The sequence below is a fragment of the Pseudorca crassidens genome, chromosome 16 (assembly GCF_039906515.1).
Source record: "Pseudorca crassidens isolate mPseCra1 chromosome 16, mPseCra1.hap1, whole genome shotgun sequence".
Taxonomy (NCBI): Eukaryota; Metazoa; Chordata; class Mammalia; order Artiodactyla; family Delphinidae; genus Pseudorca; species Pseudorca crassidens.
Window position 1 is genome coordinate 84750755 of NC_090311.1, and position 25272 is coordinate 84776026.

Genomic DNA, 25272 nt, shown 5'->3' on the forward strand with positions numbered 1-25272 from the left:
CCCCCCGGTCGCCGAAACCTCCGTTCCCCCGCCTAGGCGGGCGGCGGGGCCCTGCCAGGGCGGGCGGGCCGCTGGGCCGGCGGTAAGGCCCAAGGGCCTGCTAAACTGCACCTCAAGAGGCAGCCCGCGACCACCCCAGTGTCTACGGCCAAACCACCCTAGACGGGCCCGATCTCGACTCGATCTCGGAAGCTAAGCAGGGTTGGGCCTGGTTAGTAGTTGGATGGCAGACTTCCCGGACGGGAGAGCTCCCTGGAACGCCAGGTGCTGTAGGCCTTTTGCCTCCCGCTACACACCTTCTCATTTTGTCGACCGCGGCGGTCGTGGCGGTGGCGGCGGTGGTGGCGGCGGCCGTCTCCGCCCCCGCCGGGTACCGCTGCAGGCCCCACCTCCTCAGGACCCTCCCACCACAGCAAGCGTCTGATGGGGCGCTCCCCGCCTGCCTGAGCGGCCAGGCGGCCAGAAGGCGTCCCTGGAAGGCAGCGGCACACCATATGCTCCGTTCGTCCCCTGACTCGAAGCAGAAATGGCCGCGGACCCGGGTGCCGTCCATGCGGCCCGCGAGCCCCTCGACCTGCACCTGGCGGTCCCCACTGGATCCAGCCCCGGCGCCGCCACCTGTCTGCCGGTGGGTGTCTCTCCAAAGCTCCATGCGGAAAAAGCCCCCCCTCCACCGTTTCGCCACGGCCGGGTGCCGGAGAGGGATAGAGGGCCCAGGCCACATCCGCGGGACTGCCGGCCACCAGGGGCGGGGTCCTGAGGTCGGACGGTGGTGTGGGGGCAAGGGTGGAGTTGCTGGGTCTAAGGGGCTTTGCCAACTCAATGGTGGCTCCCACTGGCTTCGGGCCAGCTGCTGTCGGGCAGGAGGGCCGGCCCGGTCTGCGACAGGGCTGCGCCTAGCGCAGCGTGGGCGGTCAGGTGGGATGCACAAGGGACCGCAGGCCCCGGGCCCTGAAGCCTCTGGGGCCACAACCCTGTGAGCGACCTGCGGGATCTGCGGTGGGAGGCCAAGCGCCGAAATGTTTCCTGGGTCCCTCCCACCCTGGCCTGGGTGGTCGCCAACTCCTCTGCCACCGCCTGGTCCCCGAGACCTCCGTTCCCCTGCCTAGGCGGGCGGCGGGGCCCTGCCGGGGCGGGCGGGCCACTGGGCCGGCGGTAAGGCCCAAGAGCCTGCTAAGCTGCACCTCAAGTGGAAGCCCGCGACCCCCCCAGTGTCTACGGCCAAACCACCCTAGACGGGCCCGATCTCGACGCGATCTCGGAAGCTAAGCAGGGTTGGGCCTGGTTAGTAGTTGGATGGCAGACCTCCCGGACGGGAGAGCTCCTGGGAATGCCAGGTGCTGTAGGCTTTTTGCCTCCCGCTACACACCTTCTCATTTTGTCGACCGCGGTGGTCGTGGCGTTGGCGGCGGTGGCGGCGGCGGTGGCGGCGGTGGTGGCGGCGGCCGTCTCCGCCCCCGCCGGGTACCGCTGCAGGCCCCACCTCCTCAGGACCCTCCCACCACAGCAAGCGTCTGATGGGGCGCTCCCCGCCTGCCTGAGCGGCCAGGCGGCCAGAAGGCGTCCCTGGAAGGCAGCGGCAAACCATATGCTCCGTTCGTCCCCTGACTCGAAGCAGACATGGCCGCGGACCCGGGTGCCGTCCATGCGGCCCGCGAGCCCCTCGACCTGCACCTGGCGGTCCCCACTGGAGCCCAGCCCCGGCGCCGCCACCTGTCTGCCGGTGGGTGTCTCTCCACAGCTCCATCCGGAAAAAGCCCCCCCTCCACCGTTTCGCCGCGGCCGTGTGCCGGAGAGGGATAGAGGGCCCAGGCCGCTTCCGCGGGCCTGCCGGCCACCTGGGGCGGGGTCCTGAGCTCGGACGGTGGTGTGGGGGCAAGGGGGGCGTTGCTGGGTAAGGGGCTTTGCTAACGCAAAGGTGGCTCCCACTGGCTTCGGGCCAGCTGCTATCGGGCAGGAAGGCTGGCCCGGTCTGCGACAGGGCAGCGCCTAGCGCAGCGTGGGCGGTCAGGTGGGATGCCCAAGGGACCGCAGTCCCCGGGCCCTGAAGCCTCCGGGGCCACATCCTTGTGAGCGACCTGCGGGATCTGGGGTGGGAGGCCAAGCGCCGAAACGTTTGCTGGGTCCCGCCCGCCCTGGGCTGGGTGGTCGCCAACACCTCCGCCACCACCCGATCACCGAGACCTCCGTTCCTCTGCCTAGGTGGCCGGCGGGGCCCTGCCAGGGCGGGCGGGCCGCTAGGCTGGCAGTAAGGCCCAAGGGCCTGCTAAGCTGCGCCTCAAGAGGCAGCCCGCGACCCACCGACACCTACTACCAAAGCAGCCTAGACGGGCCCGATCAAGTCTGGATCTCGGAAGCTAAGCAGGGTCGGGCCTGTTTCGAACTTGGATGGGAGACGTCCTGGCTGGGAGAGCTCCTGGGAATACCGGGTGCTGTAGGCTTTTTGCCTCTCGCTCCGCTTTCTCCTTTTGTCGCCCGCGGTGGCGGCGATGGTGGCGGCGGTGGTGGAGGCAGCCGTCTCCGCCCCTGTCAGGTACCGCTGCAGGCCCCACCTCCTCAGGCCCCTGCCACCACAGCAAGCGTCTGATGGGGCACTCCCCACCTGCCTGACCGGCCAGGCGGCCAGAAGGCGTCCCTGGAAGGCAGCGGCACACCAGCTGCTCCGGGTGGCGGCCTGACGTCACCCAGACATGGCCGCGGACCCGGGTGCCGTCCGTTCGGCCCCCGAGCCCCACGAGCTGCAGCTGGCCGCAGCCACTGGAGCCCAGCCCCGGCGCCGCCACCTGTCTTCCGGGGTGTCTCTCCACAGCTCCATCCGGAAAAAGCCCCCCTCCACCGTTTCGCCGCGGCCGTGTGCCGGAGAGGGATAGAGGGCCCAGGCCGCTTCCGCAGGCCTGCCGGCCACCTGGGCCGGGGTACAGAGCTCGGACGGTGGTGTGGGGGCAAGGGTGGCGTTGCTGGGTCTAAGGGGCTTTGCCAACTCAACGGTGGCTCCCACTGGTTTCAGGCCAGCTGCTGTCGGGCAGGAAGGCCGGCCCGGTCTGCGACAGGGCTGCGCCTAGCGCAGCGAGGGCAGGCAGGTGAGATGCCCAAAGGACCGCAGGCCCCGGGCCCTGAAGCCTCCGGGGCCACATCCTTGTGAGCGACCTGCGGGATCTGGGGTGGGAGGCCAAGCGACGAAACGTTTCCTGGGTCCCGCCCGCCCTGGGCTGGGTGGTCGCCAACACCTCGCGCCAGCAACCGGTCCCCGAGACCTCCGTTCCTCTGCCTAGACGGGCGGCGGGGCCCTGCCAGGGCGGGCGGGCCGCTGGGCTTGCGGTAAGGCGCAAGGGCCTGCTAAGCTGCGCCTCAAGAGGCAGCCCGCGACCCACTGACACCTACTGCCAAAGCAGCCTAGACGGGCCCAATCAAGTCTGGATCTCGGAAGCTAAGCAGGGTCGGGCCTGGTTAGAACTTGGATGGGAGACCTCCTGGATGGGAGAGCTCCTGGGAATGCCGGGTGCTGTACGCTTTTTGCCTCCCGCTCCGCTTTCTCCTTTTGTCGCCCGCGGTGTCAGTGGCGGCGGCCGTCTCCACGCCTGCTGGGTACCAGGTACCACTGCAGGCCCCACCTCCTCTGGCCCCTCCCACCACAGCAAGCGTCTGATGGGGCACTCCCCACCTGCCTGACTGGCCAGGCGGCCAGAAGGCGTCCCTGGAAGGCAGCGGCACACCAGACGCTCCAGGGGCGGCCTGACGTCACCCAGACATGGCCGCGGACCCGGGTGCCGTCCGTTCGGTCCGTGAGCCCCGCGAGCTACACCTGGCCGCAGCCACAGGAGCCCAGGCCCGGCTCCACCACCTGTCTTCCAGGGTGTCTCTCCACAGCTCCATCCGGAAAAAGCACCCCCTCCGCCGCTTCGCCTCGGCCGTGGGCGGGAGCAGGATCGAGGGCCCAGGCCGCTTCCCCGGGCCTGCCGGCCCCCTGGGCCGGGGTACAGAGCTCGGACGGTGGTGTGGGGGCAAGGGTGGCGTTGCTGGGTCTAAGGGGCTTTGCCAACTCAATGGTGGCTCCCACTGGCTTCGGGCCAGCTGCTGTCGGGCAGGAGGGCCGGCCCGGTCTGCGGCTGGGCTGCGCCTAGCGCAGCGTGGGCGGTCAGGTGGGATGCACAAGGGACCGCAGGCCCCGGGCCCTGAAGCCTCCGGGGCCACATCCCTGTGAGCGACCTGCGGACTCTGCGGTGGGAGGCCAAGCGCCGAAACGTTTCCTGGGTCCCTCCCGCCCTGGGCTGGGTGGTCGCCAACTCCTCTGCCACCGCCTGGTCCCCGAGACCTCCGTTCCCCTGCCTAGGCGGGCGGCGGGGCCCTGCCGGGGCGGGCGGGCCACTGGGCCGGCGGTAAGTCCCAAGCACCTGCTAAGCTGCGCCTCAAGTGGAAGCCCGCGACCCCCCCAGTGTCTACGGCCAAACCACCCTAGACGGGCCCGATCTCGACTCGATCTCGGAAGCTAAGCAGGGTTGGGCCTGGTTAGTAGTTGGATGGGAGACCTCTCGGACGGGAGAGCTCCTGGGAACGCCAGGTGCTGTAGGCTTTTTGCCTCCCGCTACACACCTTCTCCTTTTGTCGACCGTGGCGGTCGTGGCGGTGGCGGCGGTGGCGGCGGTGGTGGCGGCGGCCGTCTCCGCCCCCGCCGGGTACCGCTGCAGGCCCCACCTCCTCAGGACCCTCCCACCACAGCAAGCGTCTGATGGGGCGCTCCCCGCCTGCCTGAGCGGCCAGGCGGCCAGAAGTCGTCCCTGGAAGGCAGCGGCACACCAGACGCTCCGTTGGTCCCCTGACTCGAAGCAGACATGGCCGCGGACCTGGGTGCCGTCCATGCGGCCCGCGAGCCCCTCGACCTGCACCTGGCGGCCCCCACTGGAGCCCAGCCCCGGCGCCGCCACCTGTCTGCCGGGGGGTGTCTCTCCACAGCTCCATCCGGAAAAAGCCCCCCCTCCACCGTTTCGCCGTGGCCTGGTGCCGGAGAGGGATAGAGGGCGCAGGCCGCTTCCGCGGGCCTGCCGTCCACCTGGGCCGGTGTCCTGAGCTCGGACGGTGGTGTGGAGGCAAGGGTGGCGTTGCTGGGTCTAAGGGGCTTTGCCAACTCAACGGTGGCTCCCACTGGCTTCGGGCCAGCTGCTGTCGGGCAGGAAGGCCGGCCCGGTCTGCGACAGGGCTGCGCCTAGCGCAGCGTGGGCAGTCAGGTGGGATGCCCAAAGGACCGCAGGCCCCGGGCCCTGAAGCCTCCGGGGCCACATCCCTGTGAGCGACCTGCGGGATCCGGGGTGGGAGGCCAAGCGCCGAAACGTTTCCTGGGTCCCTCCCGCCCTGGGCTGGGTGGTCGCCAAAACCTCCGACACCACCTGGTCCCCGAGACCTCCGTTCCTCTGCCTAGGCGGGCGGGCCGCTGGGCTGGCGGTAAGTCCCATGGGCCTGCTAAGCTGCGCCTCAAGAGGCAGCCTGCGACCCACTGACACCTACTGTCAAACCAGCCTAGACGGGCCCGATCAAGTCTGGATCTCGGAAGCTAAGCAGGGTCGGGCCTGGTTCGAACTTGGATGGGAGACCTCCTGGATGGGAGAGCTCCTGGGAATACCGGGTGCTGTAGGATTTTTGCCTTCCGCTCCGCTTTCTCCTTTTGTCGCCCGCGGTGGCGGCGGCGGCGGCGGCGGCCGTCTCCGCCCCCGCCGGGTACCAGGTACCGCTGCAGGCCCCACCTCCTCAGGCCCCTCCCACCACAGCAAGCGTCTGATGGGGCACTCCCCACCTGCCAGACCGGCCAGGCGGCCAGAAGGCGTCCCTGGAAGGCAGCGACACACCAGCCGCTCCAGGGGGCGGCCTGACGTCACCCAGACATGGCCGCGGACCCAGGTGCCGTCCGTTCGGCCCGCGAGCCCCGCGAGCTGCACCTGGCCGCAGCCACTGGAGTCCAGCCCCGGCACCGCCACCTGTCTTCCGGGGTGTCTCTCCACAGCTCCATCCGGAAAAAGCACCCCTTCTGCCCCTTCGCCGCGGCCGTGGGCAGGAGCAGGATCGAGGGCCCAGGCCACTTCCCCGGACCTGCCGGCCACCTGGGACGAGGTCCTGAGCTCGGACGGTGGCGTCGGGGCAAGGGTGGCCTTGCTGTGTCTAAGGGGCCGTGCCAACTCAATGGTGGCTCCCAGTGGCTTCGGGCCAGCTGCTGTAGGACAGGAGGGTCGGACCAGTCTGCCTCTGAGCTACGCCTACCACAGCGTGGGCGCGCAGGTGGGATGCCCGAGGCACCGCCGACCCCGGGCCCTGAAGCCTCCGGGGCTACGTCCCTGTGAGCGGCCTGTGGGATCTGGGGCGGGGCACGAAGCGCCGAAAAGCTTGCTGTGTCCCACCCGCCCTGCGCTGGGAGGTCGCCAACTCCTCCGCCACCCCCCGGTCGCCGAAACCTCCGTTCCCCCGCCTAGGCGGGCGGCGGGGCCCTGCCAGGGCGGGCGGGCCGCTGGGCCGGCGGTAAGGCCCAAGGGCCTGCTAAACTGCACCTCAAGAGGCAGCCCGCGACCACCCCAGTGTCTACGGCCAAACCACCCTAGACGGGCCCGATCTCGACTCGATCTCGGAAGCTAAGCAGGGTTGGGCCTGGTTAGTAGTTGGATGGCAGACTTCCCGGACGGGAGAGCTCCCTGGAACGCCAGGTGCTGTAGGCCTTTTGCCTCCCGCTACACACCTTCTCATTTTGTCGACCGCGGCGGTCGTGGCGGTGGCGGCGGTGGTGGCGGCGGCCGTCTCCGCCCCCGCCGGGTACCGCTGCAGGCCCCACATCCTCAGGACCCTCCCACCACAGCAAGCGTCTGATGGGGCGCTCCCCGCCTGCCTGAGCGGCCAGGCGGCCAGAAGGCGTCCCTGGAAGGCAGCGGCACACCATATGCTCCGTTCGTCCCCTGACTCGAAGCAGAAATGGCCGCGGACCCGGGTGCCGTCCATGCGGCCCGCGAGCCCCTCGACCTGCACCTGGCGGTCCCCACTGGATCCAGCCCCGGCGCCGCCACCTGTCTGCCGGTGGGTGTCTCTCCAAAGCTCCATGCGGAAAAAGCCCCCCCTCCACCGTTTCGCCACGGCCGGGTGCCGGAGAGGGATAGAGGGCCCAGGCCACATCCGCGGGACTGCCGGCCACCAGGGGCGGGGTCCTGAGGTCGGACGGTGGTGTGGGGGCAAGGGTGGAGTTGCTGGGTCTAAGGGGCTTTGCCAACTCAATGGTGGCTCCCACTGGCTTCGGGCCAGCTGCTGTCGGGCAGGAGGGCCGGCCCGGTCTGCGACAGGGCTGCGCCTAGCGCAGCGTGGGCGGTCAGGTGGGATGCACAAGGGACCGCAGGCCCCGGGCCCTGAAGCCTCTGGGGCCACAACCCTGTGAGCGACCTGCGGGATCTGCGGTGGGAGGCCAAGCGCCGAAATGTTTCCTGGGTCCCTCCCACCCTGGCCTGGGTGGTCGCCAACTCCTCTGCCACCGCCTGGTCCCCGAGACCTCCGTTCCCCTGCCTAGGCGGGCGGCGGGGCCCTGCCGGGGCGGGCGGGCCACTGGGCCGGCGGTAAGGCCCAAGAGCCTGCTAAGCTGCACCTCAAGTGGAAGCCCGCGACCCCCCCAGTGTCTACGGCCAAACCACCCTAGACGGGCCCGATCTCGACGCGATCTCGGAAGCTAAGCAGGGTTGGGCCTGGTTAGTAGTTGGATGGCAGACCTCCCGGACGGGAGAGCTCCTGGGAATGCCAGGTGCTGTAGGCTTTTTGCCTCCCGCTACACACCTTCTCATTTTGTCGACCGCGGTGGTCGTGGCGTTGGCGGCGGTGGCGGCGGCGGTGGCGGCGGTGGTGGCGGCGGCCGTCTCCGCCCCCGCCGGGTACCGCTGCAGGCCCCACCTCCTCAGGACCCTCCCACCACAGCAAGCGTCTGATGGGGCGCTCCCCGCCTGCCTGAGCGGCCAGGCGGCCAGAAGGCGTCCCTGGAAGGCAGCGGCAAACCATATGCTCCGTTCGTCCCCTGACTCGAAGCAGACATGGCCGCGGACCCGGGTGCCGTCCATGCGGCCCGCGAGCCCCTCGACCTGCACCTGGCGGTCCCCACTGGAGCCCAGCCCCGGCGCCGCCACCTGTCTGCCGGTGGGTGTCTCTCCACAGCTCCATCCGGAAAAAGCCCCCCCTCCACCGTTTCGCCGCGGCCGTGTGCCGGAGAGGGATAGAGGGCCCAGGCCGCTTCCGCGGGCCTGCCGGCCACCTGGGGCGGGGTCCTGAGCTCGGACGGTGGTGTGGGGGCAAGGGGGGCGTTGCTGGGTAAGGGGCTTTGCTAACGCAAAGGTGGCTCCCACTGGCTTCGGGCCAGCTGCTATCGGGCAGGAAGGCTGGCCCGGTCTGCGACAGGGCAGCGCCTAGCGCAGCGTGGGCGGTCAGGTGGGATGCCCAAGGGACCGCAGTCCCCGGGCCCTGAAGCCTCCGGGGCCACATCCTTGTGAGCGACCTGCGGGATCTGGGGTGGGAGGCCAAGCGCCGAAACGTTTGCTGGGTCCCGCCCGCCCTGGGCTGGGTGGTCGCCAACACCTCCGCCACCACCCGATCACCGAGACCTCCGTTCCTCTGCCTAGGTGGCCGGCGGGGCCCTGCCAGGGCGGGCGGGCCGCTAGGCTGGCAGTAAGGCCCAAGGGCCTGCTAAGCTGCGCCTCAAGAGGCAGCCCGCGACCCACCGACACCTACTACCAAAGCAGCCTAGACGGGCCCGATCAAGTCTGGATCTCGGAAGCTAAGCAGGGTCGGGCCTGTTTCGAACTTGGATGGGAGACGTCCTGGCTGGGAGAGCTCCTGGGAATACCGGGTGCTGTAGGCTTTTTGCCTCTCGCTCCGCTTTCTCCTTTTGTCGCCCGCGGTGGCGGCGATGGTGGCGGCGGTGGTGGAGGCAGCCGTCTCCGCCCCTGTCAGGTACCGCTGCAGGCCCCACCTCCTCAGGCCCCTGCCACCACAGCAAGCGTCTGATGGGGCACTCCCCACCTGCCTGACCGGCCAGGCGGCCAGAAGGCGTCCCTGGAAGGCAGCGGCACACCAGCTGCTCCGGGTGGCGGCCTGACGTCACCCAGACATGGCCGCGGACCCGGGTGCCGTCCGTTCGGCCCCCGAGCCCCACGAGCTGCAGCTGGCCGCAGCCACTGGAGCCCAGCCCCGGCGCCGCCACCTGTCTTCCGGGGTGTCTCTCCACAGCTCCATCCGGAAAAAGCCCCCCTCCACCGTTTCGCCGCGGCCGTGTGCCGGAGAGGGATAGAGGGCCCAGGCCGCTTCCGCAGGCCTGCCGGCCACCTGGGCCGGGGTACAGAGCTCGGACGGTGGTGTGGGGGCAAGGGTGGCGTTGCTGGGTCTAAGGGGCTTTGCCAACTCAACGGTGGCTCCCACTGGTTTCAGGCCAGCTGCTGTCGGGCAGGAAGGCCGGCCCGGTCTGCGACAGGGCTGCGCCTAGCGCAGCGAGGGCAGGCAGGTGAGATGCCCAAAGGACCGCAGGCCCCGGGCCCTGAAGCCTCCGGGGCCACATCCTTGTGAGCGACCTGCGGGATCTGGGGTGGGAGGCCAAGCGACGAAACGTTTCCTGGGTCCCGCCCGCCCTGGGCTGGGTGGTCGCCAACACCTCGCGCCAGCAACCGGTCCCCGAGACCTCCGTTCCTCTGCCTAGACGGGCGGCGGGGCCCTGCCAGGGCGGGCGGGCCGCTGGGCTTGCGGTAAGGCGCAAGGGCCTGCTAAGCTGCGCCTCAAGAGGCAGCCCGCGACCCACTGACACCTACTGCCAAAGCAGCCTAGACGGGCCCAATCAAGTCTGGATCTCGGAAGCTAAGCAGGGTCGGGCCTGGTTAGAACTTGGATGGGAGACCTCCTGGATGGGAGAGCTCCTGGGAATGCCGGGTGCTGTACGCTTTTTGCCTCCCGCTCCGCTTTCTCCTTTTGTCGCCCGCGGTGTCAGTGGCGGCGGCCGTCTCCACGCCTGCTGGGTACCAGGTACCACTGCAGGCCCCACCTCCTCTGGCCCCTCCCACCACAGCAAGCGTCTGATGGGGCACTCCCCACCTGCCTGACTGGCCAGGCGGCCAGAAGGCGTCCCTGGAAGGCAGCGGCAAACCAGACGCTCCAGGGGCGGCCTGACGTCACCCAGACATGGCCGCGGACCCGGGTGCCGTCCGTTCGGTCCGTGAGCCCCGCGAGCTACACCTGGCCGCAGCCACAGGAGCCCAGGCCCGGCTCCACCACCTGTCTTCCAGGGTGTCTCTCCACAGCTCCATCCGGAAAAAGCACCCCCTCCGCCGCTTCGCCTCGGCCGTGGGCGGGAGCAGGATCGAGGGCCCAGGCCGCTTCCCCGGGCCTGCCGGCCCCCTGGGCCGGGGTACAGAGCTCGGACGGTGGTGTGGGGGCAAGGGTGGCGTTGCTGGGTCTAAGGGGCTTTGCCAACTCAATGGTGGCTCCCACTGGCTTCGGGCCAGCTGCTGTCCGGCAGGAGGGCCGGCCCGGTCTGCGGCTGGGCTGCGCCTAGCGCAGCGTGGGCGGTCAGGTGGGATGCACAAGGGACCGCAGGCCCCGGGCCCTGAAGCCTCCGGGGCCACATCCCTGTGAGCGACCTGCGGACTCTGCGGTGGGAGGCCAAGCGCCGAAACGTTTCCTGGGTCCCTCCCGCCCTGGGCTGGGTGGTCGCCAACTCCTCTGCCACCGCCTGGTCCCCGAGACCTCCGTTCCCCTGCCTAGGCGGGCGGCGGGGCCCTGCCGGGGCGGGCGGGCCACTGGGCCGGCGGTAAGTCCCAAGCGCCTGCTAAGCTGCGCCTCAAGTGGAAGCCCGCGACCCCCCCAGTGTCTACGGCCAAACCACCCTAGACGGGCCCGATCTCGACTCGATCTCGGAAGCTAAGCAGGGTTGGGCCTGGTTAGTAGTTGGATGGGAGACCTCCCGGACGGGAGAGCTCCTGGGAACGCCAGGTGCTGTAGGCTTTTTGCCTCCCGCTACACACCTTCTCCTTTTGTCGACCGTGGCGGTCGTGGCGGTGGCGGCGGTGGCGGCGGTGGTGGCGGCGGCCGTCTCCGCCCCCGCCGGGTACCGCTGCAGGCCCCACCTCCTCAGGACCCTCCCACCACAGCAAGCGTCTGATGGGGCGCTCCCCGCCTGCCTGAGCGGCCAGGCGGCCAGAAGTCGTCCCTGGAAGGCAGCGGCACACCAGACGCTCCGTTGGTCCCCTGACTCGAAGCAGACATGGCCGCGGACCTGGGTGCCGTCCATGCGGCCCGCGAGCCCCTCGACCTGCACCTGGCGGCCCCCACTGGAGCCCAGCCCCGGCGCCGCCACCTGTCTGCCGGGGGGTGTCTCTCCACAGCTCCATCCGGAAAAAGCCCCCCCTCCACCGTTTCGCCGTGGCCTGGTGCCGGAGAGGGATAGAGGGCGCAGGCCGCTTCCGCGGGCCTGCCGTCCACCTGGGCCGGTGTCCTGAGCTCGGACGGTGGTGTGGAGGCAAGGGTGGCGTTGCTGGGTCTAAGGGGCTTTGCCAACTCAACGGTGGCTCCCACTTCCTTCGGGCCAGCTGCTGTCGGGCAGGAAGGCCGGCCCGGTCTGCGACAGGGCTGCGCCTAGCGCAGCGTGGGCAGTCAGGTGGGATGCCCAAAGGACCGCAGGCCCCGGGCCCTGAAGCCTCCGGGGCCACATCCCTGTGAGCGACCTGCGGGATCCGGGGTGGGAGGCCAAGCGCCGAAACGTTTCCTGGGTCCCTCCCGCCCTGGGCTGGGTGGTCGCCAAAACCTCCGACACCACCTGGTCCCCGAGACCTCCGTTCCTCTGCCTAGGCGGGCGGGCCGCTGGGCTGGCGGTAAGTCCCATGGGCCTGCTAAGCTGCGCCTCAAGAGGCAGCCTGCGACCCACTGACACCTACTGTCAAACCAGCCTAGACGGGCCCGATCAAGTCTGGATCTCGGAAGCTAAGCAGGGTCGGGCCTGGTTCGAACTTGGATGGGAGACCTCCTGGATGGGAGAGCTCCTGGGAATACCGGGTGCTGTAGGATTTTTGCCTTCCGCTCCGCTTTCTCCTTTTGTCGCCCGCGGTGGCGGCGGCGGCGGCCGTCTCCGCCCCCGCCGGGTACCAGGTACCGCTGCAGGCCCCACCTCCTCAGGCCCCTCCCACCACAGCAAGCGTCTGATGGGGCACTCCCCACCTGCCAGACCGGCCAGGCGGCCAGAAGGCGTCCCTGGAAGGCAGCGACACACCAGCCGCTCCAGGGGGTGGCCTGACGTCACCCAGACATGGCCGCGGACCCGGGTGCCGTCCGTTCGGCCCGCGAGCCCCGCGAGCTGCACCTGGCCGCAGCCACTGGAGTCCAGCCCCGGCACCGCCACCTGTCTTCCGGGGTGTCTCTCCACAGCTCCATCCGGAAAAAGCACCCCTTCTGCCCCTTCGCCGCGGCCGTGGGCAGGAGCAGGATCGAGGGCCCAGGCCACTTCCCCGGACCTGCCGGCCACCTGGGACGAGGTCCTGAGCTCGGACGGTGGCGTCGGGGCAAGGGTGGCCTTGCTGTGTCTAAGGGGCCGTGCCAACTCAATGGTGGCTCCCAGTGGCTTCGGGCCAGCTGCTGTAGGACAGGAGGGTCGGACCAGTCTGCCTCTGAGCTACGCCTACCACAGCGTGGGCGCGCAGGTGGGATGCCCGAGGCACCGCCGACCCCGGGCCCTGAAGCCTCCGGGGCTACGTCCCTGTGAGCGGCCTGTGGGATCTGGGGCGGGGCACGAAGCGCCGAAAAGCTTGCTGTGTCCCACCCGCCCTGCGCTGGGAGGTCGCCAACTCCTCCGCCACCCCCCGGTCGCCGAAACCTCCGTTCCCCAGCCTAGGCGGGCGGCGGGGCCCTGCCAGGGCGGGCGGGCCGCTGGGCCGGCGGTAAGGCCCAAGGGCCTGCTAAACTGCACCTCAAGAGGCAGCCCGCGACCACCCCAGTGTCTACGGCCAAACCACCCTAGACGGGCCCGATCTCGACTCGATCTCGGAAGCTAAGCAGGGTTGGGCCTGGTTAGTAGTTGGATGGCAGACTTCCCGGACGGGAGAGCTCCCTGGAACGCCAGGTGCTGTAGGCCTTTTGCCTCCCGCTACACACCTTCTCATTTTGTCGACCGCGGCGGTCGTGGCGGTGGCGGCGGTGGTGGCGGCGGCCGTCTCCGCCCCCGCCGGGTACCGCTGCAGGCCCCACCTCCTCAGGACCCTCCCACCACAGCAAGCGTCTGATGGGGCGCTCCCCGCCTGCCTGAGCGGCCAGGCGGCCAGAAGGCGTCCCTGGAAGGCAGCGGCACACCATATGCTCCGTTCGTCCCCTGACTCGAAGCAGAAATGGCCGCGGACCCGGGTGCCGTCCATGCGGCCCGCGAGCCCCTCGACCTGCACCTGGCGGTCCCCACTGGAGCCCAGCCCCGGCGCCGCCACCTGTCTGCCGGTGGGTGTCTCTCCACAGCTCCATCCGGAAAAAGCCCCCCCTCCACCGTTTCGCCGCGGCCGTGTGCCGGAGAGGGATAGAGGGCCCAGGCCGCTTCCGCGGGCCTGCCGGCCACCTGGGGCGGGGTCCTGAGCTCGGACGGTGGTGTGGGGGCAAGGGGGGCGTTGCTGGGTAAGGGGCTTTGCTAACGCAAAGGTGGCTCCCACTGGCTTCGGGCCAGCTGCTATCGGGCAGGAAGGCTGGCCCGGTCTGCGACAGGGCAGCGCCTAGCGCAGCGTGGGCGGGCAGGTGGGATGCCCAAGGGACCGCAGTCCCCGGGCCCTGAAGCCTCCGGGGCCACATCCTTGTGAGCGACCTGCGGGATCTGGGGTGGGAGGCCAAGCGCCGAAACGTTTGCTGGGTCCCGCCCGCCCTGGGCTGGGTGGTCGCCAACACCTCCGCCACCACCCGATCACCGAGACCTCTGTTCCTCTGCCTAGGTGGCCGGCGGGGCCCTGCCAGGGCGGGCGGGCCGCTAGGCTGGCAGTAAGGCCCAAGGGCCTGCTAAGCTGTGCCTCAAGAGGCAGCCCGCGACCCACCGACACCTACTACCAAAGCAGCCTAGACGGGCCCGATCAAGTCTGGATCTCGGAAGCTAAGCAGGGTCGGGCCTGTTTCGAACTTGGATGGGAGACGTCCTGGCTGGGAGAGCTCCTGGGAATACCGGGTGCTGTAGGCTTTTTGCCTCTCGCTCCGCTTTCTCCTTTTGTCGCCCGTGGTGGCGGCGATGGTGGCGGCGGTGGTGGAGGCAGCCGTCTCCGCCCCTGTCAGGTACCGCTGCAGGCCCCACCTCCTCAGGCCCCTGCCACCACAGCAAGCGTCTGATGGGGCACTCCCCACCTGCCTGACCGGCCAGGCGGCCAGAAGGCGTCCCTGGAAGGCAGCGGCACACCAGCTGCTCCGGGTGGCGGCCTGACGTCACCCAGACATGGCCGCGGACCCGGGTGCCGTCCGTTCGGCCCCCGAGCCCCACGAGCTGCAGCTGGCCGCAGCCACTGGAGCCCAGCCCCGGCGCCGCCACCTGTCTTCCGGGGTGTCTCTCCACAGCTCCATCCGGAAAAAGCCCCCCTCCACCGTTTCGCCGCGGCCGTGTGCCGGAGAGGGATAGAGGGCCCAGGCCGCTTCCGCAGGCCTGCCGGCCACCTGGGCCGGGGTACAGAGCTCGGACGGTGGTGTGGGGGCAAGGGTGGCGTTGCTGGGTCTAAGGGGCTTTGCCAACTCAACGGTGGCTCCCACTGGCTTCAGGCCAGCTGCTGTCGGGCAGGAAGGCCGGCCCGGTCTGCGACAGGGCTGCGCCTAGCGCAGCGAGGGCAGGCAGGTGAGATGCCCAAAGGACCGCAGGCCCCGGGCCCTGAAGCCTCCGGGGCCACATCCTTGTGAGCGACCTGCGGGATCTGGGGTGGGAGGCCAAGCGACGAAACGTTTCCTGGGTCCCGCCCGCCCTGGGCTGGGTGGTCGCCAACACCTCGCGCCAGCAACCGGTCCCCGAGACCTCCGTTCCTCTGCCTAGACGGGCGGCGGGGCCCTGCCAGGGCGGGCGGGCCGCTGGGCTTGCGGTAAGGCGCAAGGGCCTGCTAAGCTGCGCCTCAAGAGGCAGCCCGCGACCCACTGACACCTACTGCCAAAGCAGCCTAGACGGGCCCAATCAAGTCTGGATCTCGGAAGCTAAGCAGGGTCGGGCCTGGTTAGAACTTGGATGGGAGACCTCCTGGATGGGAGAGCTCCTGGGAATGCCGGGTGCTGTACGCTTTTTGCCTCCCGCTCCGCTTTCTCCTTTTGTCGCCCGCGGTGTCAGTGGCGGCGGCCGTCTCCACGCCTGCTGGGTACCAGGTACCACTGCAGGCCCCACCTCCTCTGGCCCCTCCCACCACAGCAAGCGTCTGATGGGGCACTCCCCACCTGCCTGACTGGCCAGGCGGCCAGAAGGCGTCCCTGGAAGGCAGCGGCACACCAGACGCTCCAGGGGCGGCCTGACGTCACCCAGACATGGCCGCGGACCCGGGTGCCGTCCGTTCGGTCCGTGAGCCCCGCGAGCTACACCTGGCCGCAGCCACAGGAGCCCAGGCCCGGCTCCACCACCTGTCTTCCAGGGTGTCTCTCCACAGCTCCATCCGGAAAAAGCACCCCCTCCGCCGCTTCGCCTCGGCCGTGGGCGGGAGCAGGATCGAGGGCCCAGGCCGCTTCCCCGGGCCTGCCGGCCCCCTGGGCCGGGGTACAGAGCTCGGACGGTGGTGTGGGGGCAAGGGTGGCGTTGCTGGGTCTAAGGGGCTTTGCCAACTCAATGGTGGCTCCCACTGGCTTCGGGCCAGCTGCTGTCGGGCAGGAGGGCCGGCCCGGTCTGCGGCTGGGCTGCGCCTAGCGCAGCGTGGGCGGTCAGGTGGGATGCACAAGGGACCGCAGGCCCCGGGCCCTGAAGCCTCCGGGGCCACATCCCTGTGAGCGACCTGCGGACTCTGCGGTGGGAGGCCAAGCGCCGAAACGTTTCCTGGGTCCCTCCCGCCCTGGGCTGGGTGGTCGCCAACTCCTCTGCCACCGCCTGGTCCCCGAGACCTCCGTTCCCCTGCCTAGGCGGGCGGCGGGGCCCTGCCGGGGCGGGCGGGCCACTGGGCCGGCGGTAAGTCCCAAGCGCCTGCTAAGCTGCGCCTCAAGTGGAAGCCCGCGACCCCCCCAGTGTCTACGGCCAAACCACCCTAGACGGGCCCGATCTCGACTCGATCTCGGAAGCTAAGCAGGGTTGGGCCTGGTTAGTAGTTGGATGGGAGACCTCCCGGACGGGAGAGCTCCTGGGAACGCCAGGTGCTGTAGGCTTTTTGCCTCCCGCTACACACCTTCTCCTTTTGTCGACCGTGGCGGTCGTGGCGGTGGCGGCGGTGGCGGCGGTGGTGGCGGCGGCCGTCTCCGCCCCCGCCGGGTACCGCTGCAGGCCCCACCTCCTCAGGACCCTCCCACCACAGCAAGCGTCTGATGGGGCGCTCCCCGCCTGCCTGAGCGGCCAGGCGGCCAGAAGTCGTCCCTGGAAGGCAGCGGCACACCAGACGCTCCGTTGGTCCCCTGACTCGAAGCAGACATGGCCGCGGACCTGGGTGCCGTCCATGCGGCCCGCGAGCCCCTCGACCTGCACCTGGCGGCCCCCACTGGAGCCCAGCCCCGGCGCCGCCACCTGTCTGCCGGGGGGTGTCTCTCCACAGCTCCATCCGGAAAAAGCCCCCCCTCCACCGTTTCGCCGTGGCCTGGTGCCGGAGAGGGATAGAGGGCGCAGGCCGCTTCCGCGGGCCTGCCGTCCACCTGGGCCGGTGTCCTGAGCTCGGACGGTGGTGTGGAGGCAAGGGTGGCGTTGCTGGGTCTAAGGGGCTTTGCCAACTCAACGGTGGCTCCCACTGGCTTCGGGCCAGCTGCTGTCGGGCAGGAAGGCCGGCCCGGTCTGCGACAGGGCTGCGCCTAGCGCAGCGTGGGCAGTCAGGTGGGATGCCCAAAGGACCGCAGGCCCCGGGCCCTGAAGCCTCCGGGGCCACATCCCTGTGAGCGACCTGCGGGATCCGGGGTGGGAGGCCAAGCGCCGAAACGTTTCCTGGGTCCCTCCCGCCCTGGGCTGGGTGGTCGCCAAAACCTCCGACACCACCTGGTCCCCGAGACCTCCGTTCCTCTGCCTAGGCGGGCGGGCCGCTGGGCTGGCGGTAAGTCCCATGGGCCTGCTAAGCTGCGCCTCAAGAGGCAGCCTGCGACCCACTGACACCTACTGTCAAACCAGCCTAGACGGGCCCGATCAAGTCTGGATCTCGGAAGCTAAGCAGGGTCGGGCCTGGTTCGAACTTGGATGGGAGACCTCCTGGATGGGAGAGCTCCTGGGAATACCGGGTGCTGTAGGATTTTTGCCTTCCGCTCCGCTTTCTCCTTTTGTCGCCCGCGGTGGCGGCGGCGGCGGCCGTCTCCGCCCCCGCCGGGTACCAGGTACCGCTGCAGGCCCCACCTCCTCAGGCCCCTCCCACCACAGCAAGCGTCTGATGGGGCACTCCCCACCTGCCAGACCGGCCAGGCGGCCAGAAGGCGTCCCTGGAAGGCAGCGACACACCAGCCGCTCCAGGGGGCGGCCTGACGTCACCCAGACATGGCCGCGGACCCGGGTGCCGTCCGTTCGGCCCGCGAGCCCCGCGAGCTGCACCTGGCCGCAGCCACTGGAGTCCAGCCCCGGCACCGCCACCTGTCTTCCGGGGTGTCTCTCCACAGCTCCATCCGGAAAAAGCACCCCTTCTGCCCCTTCGCCGCGGCCGTGGGCAGGAGCAGGATCGAGGGCCCAGGCCACTTTCCCGGACCTGCCGGCCACCTGGGACGAGGTCCTGAGCTCGGACGGTGGCGTCGGGGCAAGGGTGGCCTTGCTGTGTCTAAGGGGCCGTGCCAACTCAATGGTGGCTCCCAGTGGCTTCGGGCCTGCTGCTGTAGGACAGGAGGGTCGGACCAGTCTGCCTCTGAGCTACGCCTACCACAGCGTGGGCGCGCAGGTGGGATGCCCGAGGCACCGCCGACCCCGGGCCCTGAAGCCTCCGGGGCTACGTCCCTGTGAGCGGCCTGTGGGATCTGGGGCGGGGCACGAAGCGCCGAAAAGCTTGCTGTGTCCCACCCGCCCTGCGCTGGGAGGTCGCCAACTCCTCCGACACCCCCCGGTCGCCGAAACCTCCGTTCCCCCGCCTAGGCGGGTGGCGGGGCCCTGCCAGGGCGGGCGGGCCGCTGGGCCGGCGGTAAGGCCCAAGGGCCTGCTAAACTGCACCTCAAGAGGCAGCCCGCGACCACCCCAGTGTCTACGGCCAAACCACCCTAGACGGGCCCGATCTCGACTCGATCTCGGAAGCTAAGCAGGGTTGGGCCTGGTTAGTAGTTGGATGGCAGACTTCCCGGACGGGAGAGCTCCCTGGAACGCCAGGTGCTGTAGACCTTTTGCCTCCCGCTACACACCTTCTTATTTTGTCGACCGCGGCGGTCGTGGCGTTGGCGGCGGTGGCGGCGGCGGTGGCGGCGGTGGTGGCGGCGGCCGTCTCCGCCCCCGCCGGGTACCGCTGCAGGCCCCACCTCCTCAGGACCCTCCCACCACAGCAAGCGTCTGATGGGGCGCTCCCCGCCTGCCTGAGCGGCCAGGCGGCCAGAAGGCGTCCCTGGAAGGCAGCGGCAAACCATATGCTCCGTTCGTCCCCTGACTCGAAGCAGACATGGCCGTGGACCCGGGTGCCGTCCATGCGGCCCGCGAGCCCCTCGACCTGCACCTGGCGGTCCCCACTGGAGCCCAGCCCCGGCGCCGCCACCTGTCTGCCGGTGGGTGTCTCTCCACAGCTCCATCCGGAAAAAGCCCCCCCTCCACCGTTTCGCCGCGGCCGTGTGCCGGAGAGGGATAGAGGGCCCAGGCCGCTTCCGCGGGCCTGCCGGCCACCTGGGGCGGGGTCCTGAGCTCGGACGGTGGTGTGGGGGCAAGGGTGGCGTTGCTGGGTCTAAGGGGCTTTGCCAACTCAATGGTGGCTCCCACTGGCTTCGGGCCAGCTGCTGTCGGGCAGGAGGGCCGGCCCGGTCTGCGGCTGGGCTGCGCCTAGCGCAGCGTGGGCGGTCAGGTGGGATGCACAAGGGACCGCAGGCCCCGGGCCCTGAAGCCTCCGGGGCCACATCCCTGTGAGCGACCTGCGGACTCTGCGGTGGGAGGCCAAGCGCCGAAACGTTTCCTGGGTCCCTCCCGCCCTGGGCTGGGTGGTCGCCAACTCCTCTGCCACCGCCTGGTCCCCGAGACCTCCGTTCCCCTGCCTAGGCGGGCGGCGGGGCCCTGCCGGGGCGGGCGGGCCACTGGGCCGGCGGTAAGTCCCAAGCGCCTGCTAAGCTGCGCCTCAAGTGGAAGCCCGCGACCCCCCCAGTGTCTACGGCCAAACCACCCTAGACGGGCCCGATCTCGACTCGATCTCGGAAGCTAAGCAGGGTTGGGCCTGGTTAGTAGTTGGATGGGAGACCTCCCGGACGGGAGAGCTCCTGGGAACGCCAGGTGCTGTAGGCTTTTTGCCTCCCGCTACACACCTTCTCCTTTTGTCGACCGTGGCGGTCGTGGCGGTGGCGGCGGTGGCGGCGGTGGTGGCGGCGGCCGTCTCCGCCCCCGCCGGGTACCGCTGCAGGCCCCACCTCCTCAGGACCCTCCCACCACAGCAAGCGTCTGATGGGGCGCTCCCCGCCTGCCTGAGCGGCCAGGCGGCCAGAAGTCGTCCCTGGAAGGCAGCGGCACACCAGACGCTCCGTTGGTCCCCTGACTCGAAGCAGACATGGCCGCGGACCTGGGTGCCGTCCATGCGGCCCGCAAGCCCCTCGACCTGCACCTGGCGGCCCCCACTGGAGCCCAGCCCCGGCGCCGCCACCTGTCTGCCGGGGGGTGTCTCTCCACAGCTCCATCCGGAAAAAGCCCCCCCTCCACCGTTTCGCCGTGGCCTGGTGCCGGAGAGGGATAGAGGGCGCAGGCCGCTTCCGCGGGCCTGCCGTCCACCTGGGCCGGTGTCCTGAGCTCGGACGGTGGTGTGGAGGCAAGGGTGGCGTTGCTGGGTCTAAGGGGCTTTGCCAACTCAACGGTGGCTCCCACTGGCTTCGGGCCAGCTGCTGTCGGGCAGGAAGGCCGGCCCGGTCTGCGACAGGGCTGCGCCTAGCGCAGCGTGGGCAGTCAGGTGGGATGCCCAAAGGACCGCAGGCCCCGGGCCCTGAAGCCTCCGGGGCCACATCCCTGTGAGCGACCTGCGGGATCCGGGGTGGGAGGCCAAGCGCCGAAACGTTTCCTGGGTCCCTCCCGCCCTGGGCTGGGTGGTCGCCAAAACCTCCGACACCACCTGGTCCCCGAGACCTCCGTTCCTCTGCCTAGGCGGGCGGGCCGCTGGGCTGGCGGTAAGTCCCATGGGCCTGCTAAGCTGCGCCTCAAGAGGCAGCCTGCGACCCACTGACACCTACTGTCAAACCAGCCTAGACGGGCCCGATCAAGTCTGGATCTCGGAAGCTAAGCAGGGTCGGGCCTGGTTCGAACTTGGATGGGAGACCTCCTGGATGGGAGAGCTCCTGGGAATACCGGGTGCTGTAGGATTTTTGCCTTCTGCTCCGCTTTCTCCTTTTGTCGCCCGCAGTGGCGGCGGCGGCGGCCGTCTCCGCCCCCGCCGGGTACCAGGTACCGCTGCAGGCCCCACCTCCTCAGGCCCCTCCCACCACAGCAAGCGTCTGATGGGGCACTCCCCACCTGCCAGACCGGCCAGGCGGCCAGAAGGCGTCCCTGGAAGGCAGCGACACACCAGCCGCTCCAGGGGGCGGCCTGACGTCACCCAGACATGGCCGCGGACCCGGGTGCCGTCCGTTCGGCCCGCGAGCCCCGCGAGCTGCACCTGGCCGCAGCCACTGGAGTCCAGCCCCGGCACCGCCACCTGTCTTCCGGGGTGTCTCTCCACAGCTCCATCCGGAAAAAGCACCCCTTCTGCCCCTTCGCCGCGGCCGTGGGCAGGAGCAGGATCGAGGGCCCAGGCCACTTCCCCGGACCTGCCGGCCACCTGGGACGAGGTCCTGAGCTCGGACGGTGGCGTCGGGGCAAGGGTGGCCTTGCTGTGTCTAAGGGGCCGTGCCAACTCAATGGTGGCTCCCAGTGGCTTCGGGCCAGCTGCTGTAGGACAGGAGGGTCGGACCAGTCTGCCTCTGAGCTACGCCTACCACAGCGTGGGCGCGCAGGTGGGATGCCCGAGGCACCGCCGACCCCGGGCCCTGAAGCCTCCGGGGCTACGTCCCTGTGAGCGGCCTGTGGGATCTGGGGCGGGGCACGAAGCGCCGAAAAGCTTGCTGTGTCCCACCCGCCCTGCGCTGGGAGGTCGCCAACTCCTCCGACACCCCCCGGTCGCCGAAACCTCCGTTCCCCCGCCTAGGCGGGTGGCGGGGCCCTGCCAGGGCGGGCGGGCCGCTGGGCCGGCGGTAAGGCCCAAGGGCCTGCTAAACTGCACCTCAAGAGGCAGCCCGCGACCACCCCAGTGTCTACGGCCAAACCACCCTAGACGGGCCCGATCTCGACTCGATCTCGGAAGCTAAGCAGGGTTGGGCCTGGTTAGTAGTTGGATGGCAGACTTCCCGGACGGGAGAGCTCCCTGGAACGCCAGGTGCTGTAGACCTTTTGCCTCCCGCTACACACCTTCTTATTTTGTCGACCGCGGCGGTCGTGGCGTTGGCGGCGGTGGCGGCGGTGGTGGCGGCGGCCGTCTCCGCCCCCGCCGGGTACCGCTGCAGGCCCCACCTCCTCAGGACCCTCCCACCACAGCAAGCGTCTGATGGGGCGCTCCCCGCCTGCCTGAGCGGCCAGGCGGCCAGAAGGCGTCCCTGGAAGGCAGCGGCAAACCATATGCTCCGTTCGTCCCCTGACTCGAAGCAGACATGGCCGCGGACCCGGGTGCCGTCCATGCGGCCCGCGAGCCCCTCGACCTGCACCTGGCGGTCCCCACTGGAGCCCAGCCCCGGCGCCGCCACCTGTCTGCCGGTGGGTGTCTCTCCACAGCTCCATCCGGAAAAAGCCCCCCCTCCACCGTTTCGCCGCGGCCGTGTGCCGGAGAGGGATAGAGGGCCCAGGCCGCTTCCGCGGGCCTGCCGGCCACCTGGGGCGGGGTCCTGAGCTCGGACGGTGGTTTGGGGGCAAGGGGGGCGTTGCTGGGTAAGGGGCTTTGCTAACGCAAAGGTGGCTCCCACTGGCTTCGGGCCAGCTGCTATCGGGCAGGAAGGCTGGCCCGGTCTGCGACAGGGCAGCGCCTAGCGCAGCGTGGGCGGGCAGGTGGGATGCCCAAGGGACCGCAGTCCCCGGGCCCTGAAGCCTCCGGGGCCACATCCTTGTGAGCGACCTGCGGGATCTGGGGTGGGAGGCCAAGCGCCGAAACGTTTGCTGGGTCCCGCCCGCCCTGGGCTGGGTGGTCGCCAACACCTCCGCCACCACCCGATCACCGAGACCTCCGTTCCTCTGCCTAGGTGGCCGGCGGGGCCCTGCCAGGGCGGGCGGGCCGCTAGGCTGGCAGTAAGGCCCAAGGGCCTGCTAAGCTGCGCCTCAAGAGGCAGCCCGCGACCCACCGACACCTACTACCAAAGCAGCCTAGACGGGCCCGATCAAGTCTGGATCTCGGAAGCTAAGCAGGGTCGGGCCTGTTTCGAACTTGGATGGGAGACGTCCTGGCTGGGAGAGCTCCTGGGAATACCGGGTGCTGTAGGCTTTTTGCCTCTCGCTCCGCTTTCTCCTTTTGTCGCCCGTGGTGGCGGCGATGGTGGCGGCGGTGGTGGAGGCAGCCGTCTCCGCCCCTGTCAGGTACCGCTGCAGGCCCCACCTCCTCAGGCCCCTGCCACCACAGCAAGCGTCTGATGGGGCACTCCCCACCTGCCTGACCGGCCAGGCGGCCAGAAGGCGTCCCTGGAAGGCAGCGGCACACCAGCTGCTCCGGGTGGCGGCCTGACGTCACCCAGACATGGCCGCGGACCCGGGTGCCGTCCGTTCGGCCCCCGAGCCCCACGAGCTGCAGCTGGCCGCAGCCACTGGAGCCCAGCCCCGGCGCCGCCACCTGTCTTCCGGGGTGTCTCTCCACAGCTCCATCCGGAAAAAGCCCCCCTCCACCGTTTCGCCGCGGCCGTGTGCCGGAGAGGGATAGAGGGCCCAGGCCGCTTCCGCAGGCCTGCCGGCCACCTGGGCCGGGGTACAGAGCTCGGACGGTGGTGTGGGGGCAAGGGTGGCGTTGCTGGGTCTAAGGGGCTTTGCCAACTCAACGGTGGCTCCCACTGGCTTCAGGCCAGCTGCTGTCGGGCAGGAAGGCCGGCCCGGTCTGCGACAGGGCTGCGCCTAGCGCAGCGAGGGCAGGCAGGTGAGATGCCCAAAGGACCGCAGGCCCCGGGCCCTGAAGCCTCCGGGGCCACATCCTTGTGAGCGACCTGCGGGATCTGGGGTGGGAGGCCAAGCGACGAAACGTTTCCTGGGTCCCGCCCGCCCTGGGCTGGGTGGTCGCCAACACCTCGCGCCAGCAACCGGTCCCCGAGACCTCCGTTCCTCTGCCTAGACGGGCGGCGGGGCCCTGCCAGGGCGGGCGGGCCGCTGGGCTTGCGGTAAGGCGCAAGGGCCTGCTAAGCTGCGCCTCAAGAGGCAGCCCGCGACCCACTGACACCTACTGCCAAAGCAGCCTAGACGGGCCCAATCAAGTCTGGATCTCGGAAGCTAAGCAGGGTCGGGCCTGGTTAGAACTTGGATGGGAGACCTCCTGGATGGGAGAGCTCCTGGGAATGCCGGGTGCTGTACGCTTTTTGCCTCCCGCTCCGCTTTCTCCTTTTGTCGCCCGCGGTGTCAGTGGCGGCGGCCGTCTCCACGCCTGCTGGGTACCAGGTACCACTGCAGGCCCCACCTCCTCTGGCCCCTCCCACCACAGCAAGCGTCTGATGGGGCACTCCCCACCTGCCTGACTGGCCAGGCGGCCAGAAGGCGTCCCTGGAAGGCAGCGGCACACCAGACGCTCCAGGGGCGGCCTGACGTCACCCAGACATGGCCGCGGACCCGGGTGCCGTCCGTTCGGTCCGTGAGCCCCGCGAGCTACACCTGGCCGCAGCCACAGGAGCCCAGGCCCGGCTCCACCACCTGTCTTCCAGGGTGTCTCTCCACAGCTCCATCCGGAAAAAGCACCCCCTCCGCCGCTTCGCCTCGGCCGTGGGCGGGAGCAGGATCGAGGGCCCAGGCCGCTTCCCCGGGCCTGCCGGCCCCCTGGGCCGGGGTACAGAGCTCGGACGGTGGTGTGGGGGCAAGGGTGGCGTTGCTGGGTCTAAGGGGCTTTGCCAACTCAATGGTGGCTCCCACTGGCTTCGGGCCAGCTGCTGTCGGGCAGGAGGGCCGGCCTGGTCTGCGGCTGGGCTGCGCCTAGCGCAGCATGGGCGGTCAGGTGGGATGCACAAGGGACCGCAGGCCCCGGGCCCTGAAGCCTCCGGGGCCACATCCCTGTGAGCGACCTGCGGACTCTGCGGTGGGAGGCCAAGCGCCGAAACGTTTCCTGGGTCCCTCCCGCCCTGGGCTGGGTGGTCGCCAACTCCTCTGCCACCGCCTGGTCCCCGAGACCTCCGTTCCCCTGCCTAGGCGGGCGGCGGGGCCCTGCCGGGGCGGGCGGGCCACTGGGCCGGCGGTAAGTCCCAAGCGCCTGCTAAGCTGCGCCTCAAGTGGAAGCCCGCGACCCCCCCAGTGTCTACGGCCAAACCACCCTAGACGGGCCCGATCTCGACTCGATCTCGGAAGCTAAGCAGGGTTGGGCCTGGTTAGTAGTTGGATGGGAGACCTCCCGGACGGGAGAGCTCCTGGGAACGCCAGGTGCTGTAGGCTTTTTGCCTCCCGCTACACACCTTCTCCTTTTGTCGACCGTGGCGGTCATGGCGGTCGTGGCGGTGGCGGCGGTGGCGGCGGTGGTGGCGGCGGCCGTCTCCGCCCCCGCCGGGTACCGCTGCAGGCCCCACCTCCTCAGGACCCTCCCACCACAGCAAGCGTCTGATGGGGCGCTCCCCGCCTGCCTGAGCGGCCAGGCGGCCAGAAGTCGTCCCTGGAAGGCAGCGGCACACCAGACGCTCCGTTGGTCCCCTGACTCGAAGCAGACATGGCCGCGGACCTGGGTGCCGTCCATGCGGCCCGCGAGCCCCTCGACCTGCACCTGGCGGCCCCCACTGGAGCCCAGCCCCGGCGCCGCCACCTGTCTGCCGGGGGGTGTCTCTCCACAGCTCCATCCGGAAAAAGCCCCCCCTCCACCGTTT

General features: G+C 70.0%; 12 pseudogenes; all 12 read left to right on the plus strand.

Moving 5' to 3' along the window:
- The first annotated feature begins 140 nt into the window (after window positions 1-140).
- Window positions 141-276, plus strand: LOC137209732 (5S ribosomal RNA; annotated as a pseudogene).
- Window positions 277-1213: 937 nt separating this feature from the next.
- LOC137209612 (5S ribosomal RNA) lies at window positions 1214-1349 on the plus strand (annotated as a pseudogene).
- Window positions 1350-4434: 3085 nt separating this feature from the next.
- On the plus strand, window positions 4435-4570 carry LOC137209759 (5S ribosomal RNA; annotated as a pseudogene).
- A 1989-nt stretch (window positions 4571-6559) lies between these two features.
- Window positions 6560-6695, plus strand: LOC137209733 (5S ribosomal RNA; annotated as a pseudogene).
- Window positions 6696-7632: 937 nt separating this feature from the next.
- LOC137209613 (5S ribosomal RNA) lies at window positions 7633-7768 on the plus strand (annotated as a pseudogene).
- Window positions 7769-10853: 3085 nt separating this feature from the next.
- On the plus strand, window positions 10854-10989 carry LOC137209565 (5S ribosomal RNA; annotated as a pseudogene).
- Window positions 10990-12972: 1983 nt separating this feature from the next.
- On the plus strand, window positions 12973-13108 carry LOC137209735 (5S ribosomal RNA; annotated as a pseudogene).
- Window positions 13109-16172: 3064 nt separating this feature from the next.
- Window positions 16173-16308, plus strand: LOC137209567 (5S ribosomal RNA; annotated as a pseudogene).
- A 1983-nt stretch (window positions 16309-18291) lies between these two features.
- Window positions 18292-18427, plus strand: LOC137209614 (5S ribosomal RNA; annotated as a pseudogene).
- A 959-nt stretch (window positions 18428-19386) lies between these two features.
- LOC137209568 (5S ribosomal RNA) lies at window positions 19387-19522 on the plus strand (annotated as a pseudogene).
- A 1983-nt stretch (window positions 19523-21505) lies between these two features.
- On the plus strand, window positions 21506-21641 carry LOC137209615 (5S ribosomal RNA; annotated as a pseudogene).
- A 3073-nt stretch (window positions 21642-24714) lies between these two features.
- Window positions 24715-24850, plus strand: LOC137209569 (5S ribosomal RNA; annotated as a pseudogene).
- Window positions 24851-25272: the final 422 nt, after the last annotated feature.